This window comes from Uranotaenia lowii, chromosome 3 (genome assembly GCF_029784155.1).
Source record: "Uranotaenia lowii strain MFRU-FL chromosome 3, ASM2978415v1, whole genome shotgun sequence".
Lineage (NCBI taxonomy): Eukaryota > Metazoa > Arthropoda > Insecta > Diptera > Culicidae > Uranotaenia > Uranotaenia lowii.
The window spans coordinates 111,044,006-111,068,939 of NC_073693.1; the positions used below are offsets into that span (position 1 = coordinate 111,044,006).

General features: G+C 39.5%; 1 protein-coding gene and 1 long non-coding RNA gene across 5 annotated transcripts in view; one reads left to right on the forward strand and one right to left on the reverse strand.

Moving 5' to 3' along the window:
• Nucleotides 1–24,934, reverse strand: part of LOC129757732 (uncharacterized) — a 327,981-nt gene that overhangs the window by 179,436 nt on the left and 123,611 nt on the right. The gene's annotated exons all lie outside the window — the stretch shown is intronic.
• Nucleotides 5,422–7,539, forward strand: LOC129757735 (uncharacterized). Its single transcript, XR_008739779.1, has 5 exons — nucleotides 5,422–5,722; nucleotides 5,783–6,052; nucleotides 6,114–6,201; nucleotides 6,279–6,632; nucleotides 7,055–7,539. It is a non-coding gene; the product is annotated as an uncharacterized LOC129757735 (long non-coding RNA).

Genomic DNA, 24,934 nt, shown 5'->3' on the forward strand with positions numbered 1-24,934 from the left:
GATGTCAACATTGATGAGGCAAGTCACTGCAGATATTCAGTTATTCCTTAGTATCTGTGTATTGTATCGAAATTGAAACAGTCAGCGATGGTTCGTCCAAATTCTCATAGATGACAATGATAATGATGATGATAATGATAGTGATAATCTTTAAGATTGTTGAATTTTCAGTGGCCTTTTGTCAACTTGAAATTAATTAAGAGAAGTCTACATATATTTGAGCACTGCGCGGTATTTACATGAATTGTTTCAAATCTGAGATGTTTTGTAGTACAATTGTAGCAGTAAATGTATGTGATTTGTTAAAAAAAAAATCTTTTCAAAAGAATTGCTCGATCCGCTCAAATATGTGTAGGGGAATGAGGTGGGAACATTATCATCATCATTATCATTATGATTTTATTATTCAAATTTCATAATCGCAGTTGATATTATTAATTTTGAATCCTAATAGAATCGTTGAAAGAATAATAACTGTTTGAAGCGAGATAACATTCTCAATTGTTTTGCATTGCACAGTGTGGCTGGACACTTGAACATCCGCCTTGAACAAGCACAGTGCGACGAGACATCCACTGTTTGAAGCGAGATAACATTCTCAATTGTTTTGCATTGCACAGCGTGGCTGGACACTTGGACATCCACTAAGGCGTGGCGAGACACCCGCCTTGAATAAGCACAGTGCGACGAGACATCCACTGTTTGAAGCGAGATAACATTCTCAATACTTTTGCATTGCACAGTGTGGATGGACACTTGGACATCCACTAAGGCGTGGCTGAACACCCGCCTTGAACAAGCACAGTGCGACGAGACATCCACTGTTTGAAGCGAGATAACATTCTCAATACTTTTGCATTGCACAGTGTGGATGGACACTTGGACATCCACTAAGGCGTGGCGAGACACCCGCCTTGAACAAGCACAGTGCGACGAGATATCCACTGTTTGAAGCGAGATAACATTCTCAATTGTTTTGCATTGCACAGCGTGGCTGGACACTTGGACATCCACTAAGGCGTGGCGAGACACCCGCCTTGAACAAGCACAGTGCGACGAGACATCCACTGTTTGAAGCGAGATAACATTCTCAATACTTTTGCATTGCACAGTGTGGATGGACACTTGGACATCCACTAAGGCGTGGCTGAACACCCGCCTTGAACAAGCACAGTGCGACGAGACATCCACTGTTTGAAGCGAGATAACATTCTCAATACTTTTGCATTGCACAGTGTGGATGGACACTTGGACATCCACTAAGGCGTGGCTAAACACCCGCCTTGAACAAGCACAGTGCGACGAGACATCCACTGTTTGAAGCGAGATAACATTCTCAATTGTTTTGCATTGCACAGCGTGGCTGGACACTTGGACATCCACTAAGGCGTGGCGAGACACCCGCCTTGAACAAGCACAGTGCGACGAGACATCCACTGTTTGAAGCGAGATAACATTCTCAATTGTTTTGCATTGCACAGCGTGGCTGGACACTTGGACATCCACTTAGGCGTGGCGAGACACCCGCCTTGAACAAGCACAGTGCGACGAGACATCCACTGTTTGAAGCGAGATAACATTCTCAATTGTTTTGCATTGCACAGCGTGGCTGGACACTTGGACATCCACTAAGGCGTGGCGAGACACCCGCCTTGAATAAGCACAGTGCGACGAGACATCCACTGTTTGAAGCGAGATAACATTCTCAATACTTTTGCATTGCACAGTGTGGATGGACACTTGGACATCCACTAAGGCGTGGCTGAACACCCGCCTTGAACAAGCACAGTGCGACGAGACATCCACTGTTTGAAGCGAGATAACATTCTCAATACTTTTGCATTGCACAGTGTGGATGGACACTTGGACATCCACTAAGGCGTGGCTAAACACCCGCCTTGAACAAGCACAGTGCGACGAGACATCCACTGTTTGAAGCGAGATAACATTCTCAATTGTTTTGCATTGCACAGCGTGGCTGGACACTTGGACATCCACTAAGGCGTGGCGAGACACCCGCCTTGAACAAGCACAGTGCGACGAGACATCCACTGTTTGAAGCGAGATAACATTCTCAATTGTTTTGCATTGCACAGCGTGGCTGGACACTTGGACATCCACTTAGGCGTGGCGAGACACCCGCCTTGAACAAGCACAGTGCGACGAGACATCCACTGTTTGAAGCGAGATAACATTCTCAATTGTTTTGCATTGCACAGCGTGGCTGGACACTTGGACATCCACTTAGGCGTGGCGAGACACCCGCCTTGAATAAGCACAGTGCGACGAGACATCCACTGTTTGAAGCGAGATAACATTCTCAATACTTTTGCATTGCACAGTGTGGATGGACACTTGGACATCCACTAAGGCGTGGCTGAACACCCGCCTTGAACAAGCACAGTGCGACGAGACATCCACTGTTTGAAGCGAGATAACATTCTCAATACTTTTGCATTGCACAGTGTGGATGGACACTTGGACATCCACTAAGGCGTGGCTGAACACCCGCCTTGAACAAGCACAGTGCGACGAGACATCCACTGTTTGAAGCGAGATAACATTCTCAATACTTTTGCATTGCACAGTGTGGATGGACACTTGGACATCCACTAAGGCGTGGCGAGACACCCGCCTTGAACAAGCACAGTGCGACGAGACATCCACTGTTTGAAGCGAGATAACATTCTCAATTGTTTTGCATTGCACAGCGTGGCTGGACACTTGGACATCCACTAAGGCGTGGCGAGACACCCGCCTTGAACAAGCACAGTGCGACGAGACATCCACTGTTTGAAGCGAGATAACATTCTCAATACTTTTGCATTGCACAGTGTGGATGGACACTTGGACATCCACTAAGGCGTGGCGAGACACCCGCCTTGAACAAGCACAGTGCGACGAGACATCCACTGTTTGAAGCGAGATAACATTCTCAATACTTTTGCATTGCACAGTGTGGATGGACACTTGGACATCCACTAAGGCGTGGCGAGACACCCGCCTTGAACAAGCACAGTGCGACGAGACATCCACTGTTTGAAGCGAGATAACATTCTCAATACTTTTGCATTGCACAGTGTGGATGGACACTTGGACATCCACTAAGGCGTGGCGAGACACCCGCCTTGAACAAGCACAGTGCGACGAGACATCCACTGTTTGAAGCGAGATAACATTCTCAATTGTTTTGCATTGCACAGCGTGGCTGGACACTTGGACATCCACTAAGGCGTGGCGAGACACCCGCCTTGAACAAGCACAGTGCGACGAGACATCCACTGTTTGAAGCGAGATAACATTCTCAATTGTTTTGCATTGCACAGCGTGGCTGGACACTTGGACATCCACTTAGGCGTGGCGAGACACCCGCCTTGAATAAGCACAGTGCGACGAGACATCCACTGTTTGAAGCGAGATAACATTCTCAATACTTTTGCATTGCACAGTGTGGATGGACACTTGGACATCCACTAAGGCGTGGCTGAACACCCGCCTTGAACAAGCACAGTGCGACGAGACATCCACTGTTTGAAGCGAGATAACATTCTCAATACTTTTGCATTGCACAGTGTGGATGGACACTTGGACATCCACTAAGGCGTGGCGAGACACCCGCCTTGAACAAGCACAGTGCGACGAGACATCCACTGTTTGAAGCGAGATAACATTCTCAATACTTTTGCATTGCACAGTGTGGATGGACACTTGGACATCCACTAAGGCGTGGCTGAACACCCGCCTTGAACAAGCACAGTGCGACGAGACATCCACTGTTTGAAGCGAGATAACATTCTCAATACTTTTGCATTGCACAGTGTGGATGGACACTTGGACATCCACTAAGGCGTGGCTGAACACCCGCCTTGAACAAGCACAGTGCGACGAGACATCCACTGTTTGAAGCGAGATAACATTCTCAATACTTTTGCATTGCACAGTGTGGATGGACACTTGGACATCCACTAAGGCGTGGCGAGACACCCGCCTTGAACAAGCACAGTGCGACGAGACATCCACTGTTTGAAGCGAGATAACATTCTCAATACTTTTGCATTGCACAGTGTGGATGGACACTTGGACATCCACTAAGGCGTGGCGAGACACCCGCCTTGAACAAGCACAGTGCGACGAGACATCCACTGTTTGAAGCGAGATAACATTCTCAATACTTTTGCATTGCACAGCGTGGCTGGACACTTGGACATCCACTAAGGCGTGGCGAGACACCCGCCTTGAACAAGCACAGTGCGACGAGACATCCACTGTTTGAAGCGAGATAACATTCTCAATTGTTTTGCATTGCACAGCGTGGCTGGACACTTGGACATCCACTAAGGCGTGGCGAGACACCCGCCTTGAATAAGCACAGTGCGACGAGACATCCACTGTTTGAAGCGAGATAACATTCTCAATACTTTTGCATTGCACAGTGTGGATGGACACTTGGACATCCACTAAGGTGGGCGAGACACCCGCCTTGAACAAGCACAGTGCGACGAGACATCCACTGTTTGAAGCGAGATAACATTCTCAATACTTTTGCATTGCACAGTGTGGATGGACACTTGGACATCCACTAAGGCGTGGCTGAACACCCGCCTTGAACAAGCACAGTGCGACGAGACATCCACTGTTTGAAGCGAGATAACATTCTCAAATGTTTTGCATTGCACAGTGTGGATGGACACCTGGACACCCACTAAGGCGTGGCTGAACACCCACCTTGAACAAGCACAGTGCGACGAGACATCCACTGTTTGAAGCGAGATAACATTCTCAATACTTTTGCATTGCACAGTGTGGATGGACACTTGGACATCCACTAAGGCGTGGCGAGACACCCGCCTTGAATAAGCACAGTGCGACGAGACATTCACTGTTTGAAGCGAGATAACATTCTCAATACTTTTGCATTGCACAGTGTGGATGGACACTTGGACATCCACTAAGGCGTGGCGAGACACCCGCCTTGAATAAGCACAGTGCGACGAGACATCCACTGTTTGAAGCGAGATAACATTCTCAATACTTTTGCATTGCACAGCGTGGCTGGACACTTGGACATCCACTAAGGCGTGGCGAGACACCCGCCTTGAACAAGCACAGTGCGACGAGACATCCACTGTTTGAAGCGAGATAACATTCTCAATACTTTTGCATTGCACAGTGTGGATGGACACTTGGACATCCACTAAGGCGTGGCGAGACACCCGCCTTGAATAAGCACAGTGCGACGAGACATCCACTGTTTGAAGCGAGATAACATTCTCAATTGTTTTGCATTGCACAGTGTGGATGGACACTTGAACATCCACTAAGGCGTGGCGAGACACCCGCCTTGAACAAGCACAGTGCGACGAGACATCCACTATTTGAAGCGAGATTACATTCTCAATTGTTTTGCATTGCACAGCGTGGCTGGACACGTGGACATCCACTAAGGCGTGGCGAGACACCCGCCTTGAACAAGCACAGTGTGACGAGATATCCATTGTTAAAAGCGAATACGATTATCCAAGATTCACCGGAATGGAAACCATCCTACGACCAGGGAAGAGCGCAGTCCAGTTTGATTTACTTCATGCTGACCGAAGCTACAACAGCGGAAATCGAGGAGGTTTGCGATTATGCAGCAAATTTCGATAGCTATTGATCGGAATCCAACTAATAATCTGCATCTGAGAACCTTTATCGAAAATCCTGATATTCCGCGCTTGCCGTAAGTACCCAGTATTTACTACAAATATTACTCCACCTTATATTTTGTGTCTTTGAGCAGCGCCGGAGTCCTTTACGAAAAATTTAGCAACGGTGGCACGCGGTGCTGGTTTGTTGATCAAGACGGTCAAAAACTTCGGCATCATGAGTAACGTGCCGCGGATTGGAGCTTGATGCCATTTCCAATCCAAAAACAATCGCCGTGCCCGTCACCTGAGACGAGTGGGGAATTATTATAGCCCACGGCAAGGCTGTGTTGCTCAAAAGGTGGACCGATAATCAACGTTTTTCAGTTACGAGCTAACGGCGCTTCCATCAGCGATTTCAAGTGGTAAGTTAGCAATTATTCCAACCATTATCAATCAATTAAAAAATTATTTTGTCATTTCTAGGCCAAAATTATTCATCGAAGGTGCATGTGCATGTTCCTAGGCGTATTGATCAGCCCAAGGACATTTTGTGATGGTCACATTTTCATTGGTGGGTATCTTTTTAATATATTTTATGACTAATTCTATTGATTGAAACATATCCTATTTTCCATAAATTGACGAAAGGATGCTTCAGATGAATGCATAAGCGTTGGTGAGCGAACACCCATTTGTTTTTAGACGCTCTCAGAGGTCGGATACCTTCACTTACCACCAGATGTCGGTCGGAAAAATGTAGTTATCTACCGCCTTTAATCTGCCGGAGAAAGGAGACTAGCTGTTTCTGAGTAACCATAAGTTCAACATCGAGTCGAAGATTCCATACCTGCCAGAGTAGTGAGATTGGCCGCAGTGCATCGAATGAATTTTCTGGATATATCCCAAGAGTTAAACTACGCAACAGGATTTGGCAGCCGACTTTATGCTTAAGCTGCATAAGCGTTCTGAATGATACGTCGCAAGCGTCAATGATAAAGGCAGGTGAGCAATTTTTTTAACTTCCTTTTGAATTTGTTACCTCATCCATCCAAATTTCTTATTTTGAAGTAGATGTGTTCAAATGATGATAAGCTTAAAATTAAATTTTATTTAATTCTTGATTTTTTTTTACTTTTACGTTCTAAATTCGAATTTTTATTCAAATTGTGTTTTTATAATGACATGGCATTTAAAATTCATTAGTTTTAAGTAAATAAAATCAATCTTTGATAACTGATGGAAATAATATGCCAAACGAAAACTAATTTAAGATATATTTACTCTCCTAATCTATCGCCTAATTTTCCTTTAAATCCTTTTCGGCTTTCTATACATACATAGCTGTTTAAATGCAAACAAAAAAAGATTGAATTATTTATGAAATGTCAATAATAATAATAATGCTTTTGCTTGGTTATTTCTAGATAACAATCGTACGGGTGCTGAAAATCATCCCGATATGGAACTACAACGCTGCACGGGGAATAGACTACATCACATTTGTAAAAAATGCGATGATTCCACGGCGATTGTTTGATTCTATGCTCGCCAAATTTCGCGCGAACACAAACGATTGCTGGCGAATACAGTACCAGCAACAAAAAAAACCATCTCCACCCCGTCTGGGGCTGAGTAAATGGCTTGAAGTTTGTACAAACAGCACCATACACCATGCCATAGACAACACAAATGGCGTGTGCAAATTCGATGATTCCAAGACGATTGTTTGATCTATGCTCGCCCACACACGATACAAACGTATTTAGCGCGAACACAAACGATGGCTGACGATAACACTAACAACAAAAAACCACCGCCACCCCTACTGGGACTGAGTAAATTTCCTGAATATTGTACAAACAGCACCGTACACTATGCCACAGAGGGTGGTTTGTGCAAAATATTTCGATCCAGACTGATTTTACTCAAACCGTTTGCGCGCTCATTCAAGCAGTGCCATACCTCTTGCTAGGGAATTAGTGGTCCATGGTTCATAAAAAATTTATTTGTTCAAAAAATTTTTTGATTGTTATGACACTAATCTAAGTTTCAATTACTCATACTATTACATTCGATTACCATTCGAATTTGGATTTCTCCAATTGTCCGCTTAACTTAACATTATGAAACGAATTCAAATCCATACGCGGAATACAAATTCAATTTACATTTTATAATTCATAATTTGGATTCAAAAACCAGCATCTAAATAGAATTCAAATTTAAATGCAGACTCACAATTCAGAATCACAGTTCAAATTAAAAAATCAGCATTCAGTTCAAAATAATATTAAAATAATAATATCATATTCAAATCTGATTTTGGAATTGTAATTCACAGTTGTAAATTCAAATTCTGGTTTAAGATTCAAAATGTACATATTTCTGATAAAACTAGCTGACCCGGTAAACTTCGTTCTACCTTCTAAAGTATAAATCGTAATAAATTTTATCTACACGTCCTTAACTGCATCGTGCTCGCGAATAGATTCTTAAGGAAATCGTAACAAATAAAGTAGAATTTGTATTGGAACCACCTTTCATAAAAAGTGAGATCCTTGAAACTATTATACAAACCATCTCTGACCCAAAAAACCCTCGGATACCAAATTTCACTTCATTCCGACCGACCATTCATACGTGATGTTGTTACAAAGAAAACGCCTCCATTTTTATATATAAGAAATAGAATAATTGAGGCCCTCAGGATCAGAGGGGTGCAAGTGCCAAAATCATCAGTTTTGAGTTAAGTATACCTAACGGTGCAAAACTCAGATTTTTTCTATAATTTATTAACACTTGTTTGATTGAATTAAAACTGCTCGAATTCGAAAAATATATGAGAACTCGAGCACCTTCCCAACTTTGAAGCGCGTTTTCTCGAAACTATCATTTAGGCACTTGACCCCTTTGATCCCAAGCGCCTCAATTTGAATTTAGAATTTACCTCTACATATTATAATGTCATGGGGTTAATTCATGAGATTTTATGATTTTATACTAAAATGAACGGGTTTCAAATTACAGATTCTGTTTTTAGAATTATATTTTTGGTTCCTATCTTTTCTAGTTGTAGCTGCAGAATCAGATTCAAATGATTTTTAAACAATTTCATTAAATTACTTATTTTAATTTTGTGTCAATATCAGTTGCCCAACCTATAACGGGTTTTGATGAACGGAGCTTTAAGCTCGCGGGGATAGAGAGGCTACTTTGCATGTCTCGCTAGACTCAATCAAGCTTTGCAGTCCGGATTTATAATGTTTCGGACAGATATCACATGCTCGCGTATGTCGACAATGTTGCGGGCAGTAAACTGACACCGTACAGCGATCACTTATGCAACATGTTGTCATATAGTCTGTACATCTGTAAATCTCTATTCCCGTCGGGGTGAATGATGCTCGTTTGCCCCTGGTCCGCTGTATGGCCGTAAATTGCCACTGCTACTCCTTTCCCTAGATAACACTTACTAGGCTTCGGGTGGCTGGTGGCAATGGTGGTTACAGTTGAGGCTCATTTTTGGTGCGGCCGACGACCGCGCAGTTAGAACAGGTGTGTCTGACTGTGTTGTTGTGGCTTGCTAACAACTCCTAACGGAGGCAAAATCATAAAGCTCTAGAATATTCCAACTGGATGTAGTCCGGGTGGATGCTCAATGGGGCCGTGAAGACGATTGATGGGTGATCAAGCTGCCAGGGATCCACAGGTTGATGAGAGTTCAGGATGCCGCGTCACGATTTGGCGTGGCTAGGCAGGCTGTCTGCTGGTAGTAAAGAAATGACTGGATCTTTGAATGAGATGCTGGCGGGAGCCTAACACTAGACTAAGAAAGAATAATTTTGTAGGTAATATACCTTCCCAAATTTGAATGCACAGGTTGCTTTCAAAATTTAAGTTATCATTGTATGTAAATATTCGAAATATGGTATTTGAGTTCAATTATTGTGATTTATATACGTATATATTTGTTAAAGATAAATCATTCTATTATTTAGTACTAAATTCTTTATTTTTGTGTATTGATATCACTTAGACTTAAAATGAAGTGATATAAATATTGAAAGTAGCCATTCCAAAAACTTAATAATATCAATAACTAGATTTTCCTAGCTTGAAATCTGTGCTTAGTCCATACGAAGTATTTCAATTCCAGGGGTCATTTAATAAAGAAAAATCATTAGAACATTGTTACAACGACATTTTTTTTTTCAAAAAGCTGGATTTTCATGGAAAGTAAAATTGAAACATCAGATAATCTAATCGTATGTTTTAATCCACTATTTTCAATTTCGTATATTTTAAAATTTTCTATGTTAATTTTTAGTCTGTTCAATGGACTTTGGTTGAAACGGGTCGAAACAAGTAGAAATGGATTGACAGTTGATCATCTGTCTCTTTCCGATTGACTTCGACCGATTTCTACCAGGTCGAAACGAATCCTGCTGCCGAGCTGGATTGGTTTCGATTAGTTTCCACTTGCTCCATTGAACAACGACCCAACTTGTTTCGATCAAACATTGGCTCGTTGAACATCAATCAATTGACCGATACCAGTTGAAACCGATTTTTACCAACGGTTGAACGAAGCTTTTGGTCATTTGACATTAAATTTGATTTGAAAATGCATTAAAAAAAAATTTGTCATCGACATCTGTAAAGTTTTAAAATAATCTTTCGCTAGAATACTAGTTCTTGGTTGAAAGCGATTAACTGCTTTAACGATTTAAGGGTTTCCACATCACAGTGTTCCACATTACAGCATAAAGTAGGCATCGTTTGTGTTAACTGACATTCTATGCAATCCTACATGAATGTCAGCTGCTTATTTTAATTCTAAATGATGATGATTTTATGTTGAGATATTTCGTTGAAATTAAATGGTTTGAGGTTCAGACTCGTATCTTTATATAGATTCGGTGCTCAGATAGAGATTTTAGAATTCTTTAAGCTCCCAGTTATAATTTCGCAACTAGTTAAAAATAATTTGTTGCGATTCCAAATCGTTCTATCGAAACAAAATTGTTTTTGCCGCTCACAAGAACAGATTTTGTTGCTTTTTATATGCTTTTAGTAAGGCTTTTTCTAAAATTTCAATTTTAATTTTTCGATTAAAGGATACCTGTTTGAGGATTTCATCGACAAAATACCTTCACTAGAGCCTTAAATACGTAATTATGGTTCGATTTTCTTTCACATAATTTAGGTTTTGAATTACTCACAATTTCGACATTTCAACTAAGGTTTACAAAATACTTAAATTCATTTTCACTTAAATTCGTAAAAAAACAATTTTTTTTTTAATTGTCATTTAGTCATCGTAGCATTAGCAGTTTAATTCGTGCTAAGCAACCCTCGAATAAAAAGGATAAATTTGAGTACGGCTGCCGAACTTAGTATTGAGTATGCCCCTCAGAACTTAGTTTGGCGATTGCCCAGTCAAACTCAAAGTTGAGGGCTGCCACTGAAGTGCTGTTTTGAACCAAAACTACTTAATTTTGAGTTTAAAAAAAGGAGCGTGTACGTGTACGTGTACGAGTGTGTAATTTGGTGATTACGGAAAACAATCTTCTCAACACAATCGATTTGTTGGCGCGTCTGGCCGAGGGCCCCGGAAGGTTTGGTCCATCTTATCGAAATGCTTCGCTCGATAAGAATCGAAGGTGGTGGATCAAGAAAGAAACACCGGAATCGTCCACTCGGGAGACTTCCGTCGTAAGCAGTAGCGGTACCGCGACGAAGGAAATCAAACGTGGAAAACGGGAACGGGAAGAAGCAGCCGCCGAACAGAAGCGCGAGAAAGAAGCCGAGAAACGGCGAGAAAAATCGATCAGAGGTGTTATTTTATTTTTGTTCGAATAAGAGCTGTTCGATAACTTGTTTTTTTTTATATTTCAGCTGCTCTAACTGCAGCAGCGGCCGACGAATACGAGCTGCAGGCTGTCACGGAGCGCGAGTCGCGAGCCTTGGAGAGCAAACGAGATCGCAGCGAACGGGATTCCCATACCTGCATCCTGCACTGAAAAACCGGTGTATAGTTTCGATTCTGGATTGCAGTCGAAGAGCAGTTTTGGAACAGAAAATTACTCCGGTAGTAGAACGGAGTGGATCTGTTACAGTGCTCAAACAGGAACAAAATCTCCGTAATTCGGAAACCATGGAAGGAAAACCGGTTCAAGTGCTGGAAATCGGAGACGACCACATGTTTGTGTTAAACGAAAATGCACTGAACGAAATATTGTTTAGGAATAGGTTCCGGACCGAACTGTGTTGTATCGGTAGCCGGTGATTTTCGAAAGGGCGAAAGTTTTCTGAATTTGTGGCTGCGCTAATGTACTCAAAGTACGGATGCCATTAGGCTGCCTCAGCCTGATTGGATGACGGAAACAAGCCGCTAACCCGATTTTTGTGGCGCGGTAGAAGTGAACGGGACACAACCGGTATACTTATGTGATCGGATATTTTTCTGCACGACATGCCGAAAGGAGGAAAGTTGGCAATTCTGCTCATGGAGCCACGGGGTGCCTTCGAAAGCCCAAGCACATCACGGGATTGTGCCTCAGTTTTTGCGTAGAGTACTGTCCATAAAGATCTTCTGACTAAATAATTAGAATTGTAGATACGCTAAACTCTCTTCTATTACAGCTAGCCCTGAAAATGGACGTCTAGCGTTTACAAAGGCGAAAACAATGGCAAAAATTGTTCCAGAGACTTCAGTTTCTAGCCGAAGACTGGTACGAAGCTGGTGCATTAGGAGGATTTCACGGAAATTGTATGCTTTCTCATGCCACACCCCGGCTTAACCGTGGCTACGAATCAAACATTCGTTGGCTGACATTACCCCAGAGTTGAAAAAATCTCAAGGAGCTGGTTCCCATGTTGTTTGTCCCACAGAACCTCATTGTCAAAGAGATCAATGGTCAGAACTTGAGATTTAGTTCAATATTTCAAATCATACATCCATTTACAAGGGAAACGATCTGCCCGAACCCAAAGTATGCTCGTTGCAACGGCTAAAGCAAATAATCTAACGGCAGTGGCGGCTGCTGAAGAAATCTATGTCCAGTTTGTGGAAGACGTTTGCGGTGGAGCAAAACCTTACCTGAACTCAAACCATCTGGATTCAGAACATAATCACATCAAGAAGAAGTTTTACATCACTCTGGCAAACCTAAGATGGAAGGAGAGAAGTTTTCCAAAAAATACCGTGAAAAGTTGGAACTGGATTCCAATGACGCATCCACCACGTTCCGGGCGCGTAACGAAAGCAAAAACAGCCGAACAGATTGGTGCAATACTAAACTCAAAAGTCATCGCAACGACAATTACTTGGCAAGTAACGATCTGTTGTAACTGTCCCTTGGATCCAACTACTGCGTCGAGGAGTATGCCGACCGCCTGCCGAGTATCCATAATATGTTGCAAGAATACCAAATCCACTCGAACGTTGTTTTTTTCCCAGACAAACCAATGTTCTACCATGCCATTAGAGTAAGTTGAATCTTGTTTAATTTATAGAGACAATATTCATAATTATTGTTTTCCAACAGCAAAAGTACGATCAGCTTCGGATGGTGGATCAAAACTCGGAAAACTTTCAAACTCCCAGAAAATGGCAAAATATCTGGAAGCCACCTGTTTCGAAATGTATCGAATCCATGCGACCGCTGCATCCGCCCAAGATTTGGGAAGACATAAGCCCCCAGTTCTTGGTTACCTTCTGGTCCCTGAAAATGTGTGATCTGCAAGTTCCTATTGAGAGTTATCAGAAGGAAGTAAACAAGCTAAAGCAGCTGACCAAGTCATCAATGGGTTCCAAAGAACAAAATGCATCGAAGAACAAGAAGGAACAGGAGCGCCACAATTCTCTGATCGACAAGTCACAGGACGAGAGAAAGAAACATCAGGAACACGTCGACAAGATCATGCATCGACTGACGAGCGAGATGATTCCTGGTGCCTATCCCGAGTCTGCAGCTTTGTCTGTTCTCGCGGTGCAGACTCACAGCCTTGGATGCGTTGAACTTTGCCACACAGCCTTGAAGACGGTCAATTTGTTTACCCTCCTATGCTACTATCGAATATTCTGCAACACCACTTACTCCCGAAAACGAAGCCACACATTACGGGAGATTCCTGTGCGCTATGTTGGAGATGGTTATGCGATGACATGCCGATTAGAGCACATTCAGTCGCGAGTGCTGCAATTATCCAGGCTAAGTACAAAATTCCGCGTGAGCAATCAAGCAAACGAAATCTATCGTCACGTTTGCCACAAGTGGCATGACAAAATTACCGAAGCGATGGTGTTTTGCTTAGATTCCAAGGTTTACATACATATTTGCATTTAGCTGATTATTCTTATGCGAGTTTTGCCAAGCTTCCCGGTACTTGCCAAGCTGACTCAGATAATTGCAAAAAAGTTGAAAAGTTGAAATGAGAGGTATGTTCTTTTATCTCTTTCGCTTTTGTAAACTACAAAATTGCATGTATCGGCAGCACCAAATTGTTGGCCAGTGAAGCTAAAGGTTGAGACGAATTAAAAGTCAGATATGGAGACAAAATCATTCTGAGCTGGAGGAACTCTTGTACCAATTCTACACTACAGCTCACAGCAACCGCTGTGTTATTCTAAAATTTGAACACTTCAATCGGTGCACGCTGGACCGCTTCGTCCAAGACTGTGACAGGTAACCGGAACAAGAACAATCAACTTTTACTTGCAGTTTTACTTGCTGTTATAGATCTAAAAGGTAAGTTTATTTCAATCAATATTAATCAGAAGTTTTATGCTTTACGCATCCTGAACCGCAAGGCAGAAATATTTTACTTAGTACATGAAAAGAAAACTTTTTCTTAGCGTTATACGAGATCTTGGGTTCTATTTTTGTTTCCTAATAAAAAAATATGTTTATTCTTTGAATTTGTATAGCTTAAAGGTTTCTTTACATTTCGACATAAGTGATGAAAACATTCTTCAAGAAAGCAATATGTGTTTGCAGAATCAGAATTTAGATTCAGTATTCAGATTCCAAATAAGATACATATTTATGATTTTGATACAGAATTCAAATTCAGATTTTTGAAGCAGTTTTCAGAACCCATATTCAGAATTCCGATTCGGAATTCAGAATCAACATTCAGCTTCAGTATTCAGATTCAAAATTTAAATTCAGAACACAGATTCAGGATTCAGATTTAGAACCCATGTCCAGAATCTAGATTGAGAATAAAATTGAATTTGGTTCCTGCAATTGTTCGCTTTTTACTCTGTTAACGCATTAGGAAGCCAGACAGAATCAAAATTCATATTAAGAATTTAATTCATATTTACAATTTAGAATCGGCATTGAAAATTCAAAACTCCAATTAGATGCAGACTTATAATTCAGAGTCACAGTTAAAATTCAAAAATCATCATTCTGTTCCGAACTTATAGTCAAATGCATGATTTGAATTCCAAATTTAGCGCTGATGTGGTCTAGTGGATAAGCTGGCGCGAGTCTGGTAACCCAGGCGTACTGGGTTCGATTCCCGGTATCGGCAAGAAAAACTTTTGGGTTCGTATCCCATAATAGTTGCCGACAAGTAAGACTTGTTTCTATATATAACTTACTATATACCTATAACTAAATATTCCAGAGGGAATGCATCTGGGGTTAATCTCAAGAGACTAATGCAAGCGGAGTGGATTGCCAACCATTGTAGGTCTCTGAAGGTTTGATGCCTTCCCTCGACGAACCATCGGCCGTGGAAGCCTGAGAAGCAATTCGAAGGCCAAGCCACACAGACATAGGCTGAACCTTGCTACCGATGGGGGAACCATACATACATACATACACAAATGCATGTTTTGATTTTAAAATGCATTTCAGTCATTCAGCATCAAAATTAAAATTTCGATTATCCGAATTTCCCCTCTTTGGTAATTTTTGAAATTTTAAAGTCGATTTTTGACAAAAACAGTTTTTCGAAAAAACACCACTTTGGTTGATTTTCATGAGCAAAAAGTGGTTTCTCGTATTTCTCGTATCGAATCAAGTACTAGATTTGCCCTTTTGAAATGTTACGCGAGATTTGCAAACATCTTCAATCACCTACTCTTTCAAGCAAAAGCATGAATACATGCTAGAGCGAAAGCTATTTTATTTGGGAAGCAAGAAGGAGATAACACCGAAACAAACCAAGGTATAGAAAATCGCATCGACTTTGAGAAAACGGAGTCTGGCGTGCGGAAAGGAAAGGAAAATAAAAACAACAAAACAAATCTTGTTAAGTTGGCAGCTCCACCTGCATAACCTAATTAAACAGTTGGTATTTTCTAGCCGTGCTCCACAGATTGGCCACCAGTTACGAGCTGTTCGAAATTGAAAAAAAAAAAACAGCCAGACAGGCAATTGCCCAAAGTCTACAGAAAAGGCGTTGAAACCGTGAGTATTTCTTGGAACCAAAGTTATATTTATTCCTGAACGGAAACTCTTTTTCTGACAGGACCCCTTTTTGATCGAGCTCTCGAGATTCACCAGTGACCACCTTGTGCACTTCCGGTTCCGATATCCGAGAGGGCAACTCGCCACTTCCCTGTTGACTGAAAGCACATTCAGACGCCGCTACCTAGTGCTTCGGCGGACAAGCAGCCAACCAAGGAAAGCAAGTTTCGGCGCCCTCTTCCGGAGCACATGTTCGTGCCGATCTAAAGGGGTGAGTCATTCGAAAACCTTCCGAAGTCCAATAGGGTCACCGCCTTTTATCAGCTGAGGACACAATTGCCGGTTTTTTTTTCGCGTCTACTGGTGGTCAAAGACGTTTTTCGAAGTCCCTTTTGTGTCCAACTGCAGGAGGACAGTTTCGTTTCCCTAGGATCGATGCGGTGGTTCGGAGTACGAGAAGGGGTCACCGGTGCGGAAATACCCTCTCAATCGCTTGGCCAACAGATGACAAGAGAATGGAACACCAGAGAAAGTCCACAGAATGGACAGGAACATCGAACGTCCTTTGGACGCGCTGAAGTGCGCGGAATTGCAGCTGTTGTCAGCTGTATCACGTGTGCTAAAAGTGAATGGTGGTGTCCAGTGTCAATGCATGAAAGCAGTGTGGAGGACTGGATAGGTCTGTCGTACTCAACGGTGGAAGTAACAGCCCACCCGATGTGGGAGGATGATACGGTGCGGTGAAGGGATTGTTCGAGGCTCAAGCAAGGTCTGCCCGCACCTAATAAACGCCTGGAAGGTATGCAACCGGAGAGCCGAAGCATCTAAGCAGAACCAAATGTAAGTCGCTAACTTTTATTAATATTTGGGGAGAAAATGGCACCTATCGATTGAAGTTAATCAACACTTATGCTCGCAAAAGCTTGTTGATATTATTTTGTGGCACCGACCAAACCAACCGTTGTTAAACATCATTTCTAAATTTTTCAACGTGAACATATATTTATGTCAGCAGTAAAATAAGATGATTTATAATCGGAAGATAAAGATGAACTTAACATTTCATGTAATATTTAATTTGATATAACACTCGGTATGATACATTATATACCGACACAAAATTAGCACATACATTGCTCATATCATGCAATCTCAAAAAGGTTTAAGAATTTAGATTTGGGTTTTTAATAACATGAAACCATTTAACATTACATTATCAAGCATTAAATTCAAACTCAATTTAAAGAAACTTATTTTATCGTGTTATTTCGTGTTTTTCGTTCTCGTGTTTTTTCGCGCAAAATCTAACGGCCGCATTTTTGGATAGAAAAGTGCATCCACGCGATCTGAATCTGATTTGGTCTGTGTATTATTCCAAGGCTTAAACCTGATCAACGAAAGTGCATTAAGTATCAATTACAAACGGCAGTGGCTGGAGAAACTCGTGTACCAATTCTACACCACATCAAGCAGTGCATGCTGGACCGCTTCGTCTAAGACTGAGCCATTGGTAACCGGAACAAAAAAGACCAGTCAACTTTCAGTTGTTTTCGACTTGCTGATACAGTTTCAAACGGTAAGTTTTATTGAATTTTAATCAACAGTTCTATGTTCAACGCATTCCGAACCGCGGTACAGAAAGATTATACATAGAACATAAAAAGAAGAAAAATTCTTCTAACACTTATTAGTAATAATTTTATTATATGTAAAATTAATACAAAATATTATAAACTTCTAAATCGAAGCAATCGGAAGATTCCCTTTAATTAAACCACGGTATAAGAAAAGCTCAGATATTGCTGTTTCAATCGAAAACGAAGTAAGTTACTTTTGAAATACCGGTAGATACCGGTATTTCAAAAGTAAGTTCAGATGAACTTTTCTTATACTGTGCTTGAATTAAAAAGAATCTTTCGATTGGTTTGATTCAGTAGAATTATTCAACCCTGTAGGCTCATATCATATATTAGAAACATGTTGATTATTGATTCATTTTAAGAAGCTTTTTCATAATTTTATGGCACTTGTTCATTATGACAGTTAGAAAGAAATAAACGTTAAGGTCGAGAATTTCCTTCAAATCTCAATCAATTAAGCCACACATCAGGTTCTTCAGTTTGTCTGTAATTTGTTATCAGTCTCATACAACTTTACCTTTATTGGTCCAGATGGTTTGAAATGTAACAATCATCTAAACTACAGCTAAGTGTGTAGAATTAAATATTTTATTTAAGAGTTTAAATATTTTTGTGCGTTTACATTACGTCGTTTTTTTATAACTACGTTGAATGTATTGTTCCAAACATTTGCAGCTTATATTAGATACGTCAATTTACAAGAATTTTTAGTAACGTCATACAATGAGAATAGCGATTCTTAGTGTAATTCTTTTACATTAGGTTTGTTAAAAGATTTTATTGATTTCTACCAATATCAATCAACCAAAATCTTCCCCAGTTCCAAAGGGATTATTATTTTCGTACAGTTTCGATCCGAAACAACTTATTGTTAGCACTCTTATAATACTGCTAATATAAAATTGGTCGTTCACTACGAAATGCAATACTTTGGATTTTTTCGACAAATATTTTTAATTTGATTTGTGAATATTGTTTGGAACGGATAGCTTATAGGTTGCTTTATTAGCTAAATAAAAGTTAGCTATTTTGTTTTCTTACCATTTTCAAAAAGCCAAAAATGAAGCGAAACTAAAATAGGTGATTAAGAAATTGTTGAGAAACAGATTCAGATTCAGATTTAGATTCAGTATTCAGATTCAAAATTAGGTTTAGGATTAACTTTCAGATTTTAAATTCAGATTTTAGATGCAGATTTCAGATTAGATAAGATTCAGAACTCATATTCAGAATTCAGATTCGGAATTCATAATAAGCGTTCGGGTTCTGAATATGAATTCAGAGTTCAAATTCAAAACTCAGATTCTGGATCCAGATTCAGAACCAAATCGATGTTGTTATTTTTGCAATTGTTTGCTTAACTTAACACTGTGAAACGGAATTAAAATTATATGCAGACTCATTGTTTAAATTTAAACTCATCGTTTAGTCATTCATATACAAGATTCAAATTCAGATTTTAGGTTTGAAATTTAAATTCGCTAATTCAATTTAAGGTTACAATGTGTAAATACTTATGCAAATATGAAATAGATAGCCCTTACTTCTAAGTAAGGTTTAAAATAAGAATGCTCTCAAAGGCATTGAAATTTTTGCTTCTAGCTCTTGACATAGTTCAAATTCAAAAATTATCATTAAGCCTCGAATTAATATTAAAATGCAAGATCCAAATTCCAAATGCATCGAAAAATTTTAAGTTTGAGCTCTATGAGGCACCCCTAAACCACGTCCGATTGAGATTTTACACAGGTTAGTTTTTTGGACCAATCTACTAAATGTATTTAGTCGATCATCGAAATTCGACATGAACCATTTGGCTGCCACCCCTAGTGCACATATTATGAAGTCACAAAACTGATTTCAAAACTTCGATTCGGGTACATAATTACATGAAAACATGTAACATTATATCACCAGGCATGTAATTTAAACTCAATTCAAGGAAATTTATTTTTTCGTGTTGTTTACATTGAATATTGCAGATTTTTTTCCGCGAAACCGAACGGCCGCAATTTTGGAAAGTGCATCCACGCGTTTCGAGCGAAATAATAAACCCGAGAAGTCAAGAAGGTAGAGTTCCTACAAAGCTTTGCGTCAGGTTACAGATCCACCGTTCTATACAGTATCAAGATAACCAGAATCTGATTTGGTCAGTGTACTGATCGCAAGAGTGGCTGGAGGAACTCGTGTACCAATTCTACACCACAGCCCACAACAACCACCACTGTTCTACTTTAATAGTTCTGGAATTTTCTGTAATTCTAAAATTTTAACACATCAACTGGTGCATGCTGGACTGCTTCATCTAAGGCTGTGATATAGGTAACCGGAAGAAAAAAAATCAACTTTCACTTGCAGTTGTACTTGCTGATATAGTTTAAAACGGTAAGTTTTTTTTTTCATTATTAATCAGCAGTTTTATACTCTATGCGTCCTGAAGCGAATGGCAGGATAATTTCACTTGGAACATAAAAAGAAAACATTTTCTTTCACGTTTTCAATAACGAACACTTTACAGAAATATTGTTGAAGCTTCAAGATGTAAAACAATTGTTATGATTATCATGACTATATATTTTGTATGTTTACATTACGTCGTTTTTATAACTAATTTAAAAGTATTGTTCCAAATATTTACAGCATCTATTCTGTCAATTTATAAGGATTTTTATTTCCGACATGGAATTTGTTGAAATTTTGTTGATTTATACCAATATCAAAGAACGAAGTTCTTCCCCAGTTTCAAAGGAATCATTCAGAGGGCATCTATTTTCGTTTAGTTTCGAAACAACTTAATACCAGGACTCTAATAATACTACTTGCTCACTTCGAATTGCAATATGAGATCATGAGTGCTGGTATTCTTTAACAACAACCAATATGTTTATTCTTTGAATTTGTTTTGACCAATATTTTGATTCTTTTCATAATTATTGTTTGGAATGGATAGCTTATCGGTTGCTCTATTATCTAAATTAGAGGTCAGCTGTCTTATTTTTTACAATTTCTAAAAAGTCACAAACGAAGCGAATCGAAAAGAACTTTTTCAAGAGTTTAATTTTATTTCAGGTGTATGTACAACATGAACACTCTACGAGGCTATTTGAAAAAGTCAGTATCTGAAACAAAGCCTTCTTTTGAAAAAAATGAAGAAGATAAAACTCGAACTGGGTCAGAAACTGATCAACCGAAAATTGATGCGAGCAAACCTAAGAAACGTAGCGTTCGAGCTACCAAAAAATCTCTGGATGACAGCAACAAATCAAACCAAGATTTGAAGACAACTAAAACACCTAAGAAGAAAAAAAGAAATGTTTCAATTGATTCGATTCCGGATGAATTTTTTGATATTACTTTTACGCAAGAACAAACAGACTAAATGTCTTTTCATCTTTAAAAAATCTTTTTGTTTCAATCAAAACCAATGTTAAGCGTAAAGATGAGAGTTTGAGATAAAATCAAATAAAAATAACTGACACAAAATCAATATTTTAACACAATTTTCATTGTCTTTTAAAAGAAATCATTCCAATTACTAAACGAATTCTTTTGGATGGGCTCTTCTATACATTTACTTTTTTTTAAATATTTCCATGATTATGTATCGTATTAAGACAGTAATGTACACATGTACTTTGTTTCGTAGTTAGATCAGGAACAATGGTTGCTTATATATAAATAACTTTTTGAGATTTTGTCTTGGACACTTAGTCATCCACTTAGGCGTGGCGAGACACCCGCCTTGAACAAGCACAGTGCGACGAGACATCCACAGTCCACTGTGCAGGTGAGCCATTTTTTTACCTACCTTTACATTTAAATTTGTAACCATTCAAGACTTATCAAAATTTCTTATTTTAAAGTAGATGTCTTCAAATGATGATAAGCTTGAAATTAAAATTAATTTAATTCTTGATTTTTTTTTACTTTTATGTTCTAAATTCGAATCTTCAGTCAGATTGTGTTTTTATAATGATATGGCGTTTAAAAGTCAGTTTTGAGTAAATAAAATCAATATTTGATAACTGATGAAAATAACATGCCAAACAAAAACAAATTTTGGATCAATTTATTCCCCTAGCCTATCACCTAATTTTCCTTTCAATCCTCGGCTTCCCAAACATAGCTTAAATGGTACAAAAAAGATTCAATTGTTTATGAAATGTCAATAAAATAATGGTTTTTATTGATTGTTTCTAGATAACAATCGTACAGTTGCTAAAAATAAGCGATCCCGATAAGGAACTACACCGCTACACGGGTAATAGACTTTTGACATTTGATTTCTCCAATTGTTCGCTTAACTAAACATTGTGAAACGAATTCAAATCCATACGCGGAATACAAGTTCAATTTACATTATATAATTCATAATTTGGGTTCAAAAAACCAGCATCTAAATAGAATTCAAATTTAAATGCAGACTCACAATTCAGAATCACAGTTCAAATTAAAAAATCATCATTCAGTTCAAAATAATATTAAAATAACAATATCAGATTCAAATCTGATTTTGGAATTGTAATTCGAAGTTGTGAATTCAAATTCTGGTTTAAGATTCCAAATGTACATATTTCTGATAAAAAATAGAATAATTGAGGCCCTCAGGATCAGAGGGGTGCAAGTGCCAAAATCATCAGTTTTGAGTTAAGTATACCTAACGGTGCAAAACTCAGATTTTTTATAATTTTTTAACACTTGTTTGAGTGAATTAAAACTGCTCGAATTCGAAAAATATATGAGAACCCGAGCACCTTCCCAACTTTGAAGCGCGTTTTTCGAAACTGTCATTTAGGCACCTCTACCCCTCTAATCCCAAGCGCCTCAATTTGAATTTAGAATTTACCTCTACATATTATAATGTCATGGGGTTAATTCATGAGATTTTATTATTTTATACTAAAATGAACGGGTTTCAAATTACAGATTCTGTTTTTAGAATTATATTTTTGTTTCCTATCTTTTCTAGTTGTAGCTGCAGAATCAGATTCAAATGATTTTCAAATGGTGCAGTCTAATCGAATCCGTTGATAATTTCAATAGATTACTTATTTTAATTTTGTGTCAATATCAGTTGCCCAATCTATAACAGGTTTTGATGAACGGAGCTTTAAGCTCGCGGGGATAGAGAGGCTACTTTGTACGTCTCGCGAGTCTCAATCAAGCTTTGCAGTCCGGATTTATAATGTTTCGGACAGATATCACATGCTCACGTATGTCGACAATGTTGCGGGCAGTAAACTGAAACTGTACAGCGATCACTTATGCAACATGTTGTCATATAGTCTGTACATCTGTAAATCTCTATTCCCGTCGGGGTGAATGATGCTCGTTTGCCCCTGGTCCGCTGTATGGCCGTAAATTGCCACTGCTACTCCTTTCCCTAGATAACACTTACTAGGCTTCGGGTGGCTGGTGGCAATGGTGGTTACAGTTGAGGCTCATTTTTGGTGCGGCCGACGACCGCGCAGTTAGAACAGGTGTGTCTGACTGTGTTGTTGTGGCTTGCTAACATCTCCTAACGGAGGTAAAATTAGAAAGAATTAGAATATTCCAACTGGATGCGGTCCGGGTGGATGCTCAATGGTGCCTTGATGACGATTGATGCGTGATCACGCTGCTAGGGATTCACAGGTTGATGAGAGTTCAGGATGCCGCGTCGCGATTTGGCGTGGCTAGGCAGGCTGTCTGCTGGCAGTAAAGAAACGACTGCATGACTCTGATGAAATGCTGGACGACCTAATCCATTTGCCCTTTGGATTGAGTTGTGTAGTGTGTGGCGGGAGTTTGATATAATATCATGAGAGAAATATTCTCTAACATTGTTACAACAGAAACAACTTTCTAAGAGCGCAATTTCCGTTCAAAGTAACATTTGCATTAGTCGTTGAAATCGTATGTTTTTATAAACTGTTTTATATTTACATACCTACATTTTAAAAATTTCTTTGTAGATTTCATACATCATTGAATTGGAAATTCAAAACCGTTTTGTTCGTATAACCATTCGAATTTTTTGCTGCATGAACATACATTTTTATCGGCAGTATGATAAGAGGGTTTGTAATCAGGAACAAAGCTCAGTTTCAAAATTTAATTTCAGATAACAGATTCAGGATTCAGATTTAGTATTCATGTTCAGAATCTAGATTCAGAATAAAATAAAACTTGTTTACTGCAATTGTTTGCTTCTTACTTCTTACTCTGTTAAAGAATTTAATTCATATTTACAATTTAGAATCGAGATTCAAAATTCAGAACTCCAATTAGATGCAGACTTATAATTCTGAGTCACAGTTAAAATTCAAAAACCATCCTTCAGTCCCGAATTTATATTAAAATGCATGATTTGAATTCCAAATGCATTTCAGTCATTTAGCATCGAAACTAAAATTTAGATTATCCGAATTCTCCCCCTTTTGCAATTTTTGAAATTTTAAAGTCAATTTTGACAAAAACAGTTTTTAAAAAACACCACTTTGGTTGATTTTCATGAGCAAAAAGTAGTTTCTCGTATTTCTCGTATCGAATCAAGTACTAGATTTGCCCTTTTGAAATGTTACGCGAGATTTGCAAACATCTTCAATAACCCACTCTTTCAAGCAGATGCATGAATACATGCTAGAGCGAAAGCTATTTTATTTGGGAAGCAAGAAGGAGATAACACCGAAACAAACCAAGGTATAGAAAATCGCATCGACTTTGAGAAAACGGAGTCTGGCGTGCGGAAAGGAAAGGAAAATAAAAACAACAAAACAAATCTTGTTAAGTTGGCAGCTCCACCTGCATAACCTAATTAAACAGTTGGTATTTTCTAGCCGTGCTCCACAGATTGGCCACCAGTTACGAGCTGTTCGAAATTGAAAAAAAAAAACAGCCAGACAGGCAATTGCCCAAAGTCTACAGAAAAGGCGTTGAAACCGTGAGTATTTCTTGGAACCAAAGTTATATTTATTCCTGAACGGAAACTCTTTTTCTGACAGGACCCCTTTTTGATCGAGCTCTCGAGATTCACCAGTGACCACCTTGTGCACTTCCGGTTCCGATATCCGAGAGGGCAACTCGCCACTTCCCTGTTGACTGAAAGCACATTCAGACGCCGCTACCTAGTGCTTCGGCGGACAAGCAGCCAACCAAGGAAAGCAAGTTTCGGCGCCCTCTTCCGGAGCACATGTTCGTGCCGATCTAAAGGGGTGAGTCATTCGAAAACCTTCCGAAGTCCAATAGGGTCACC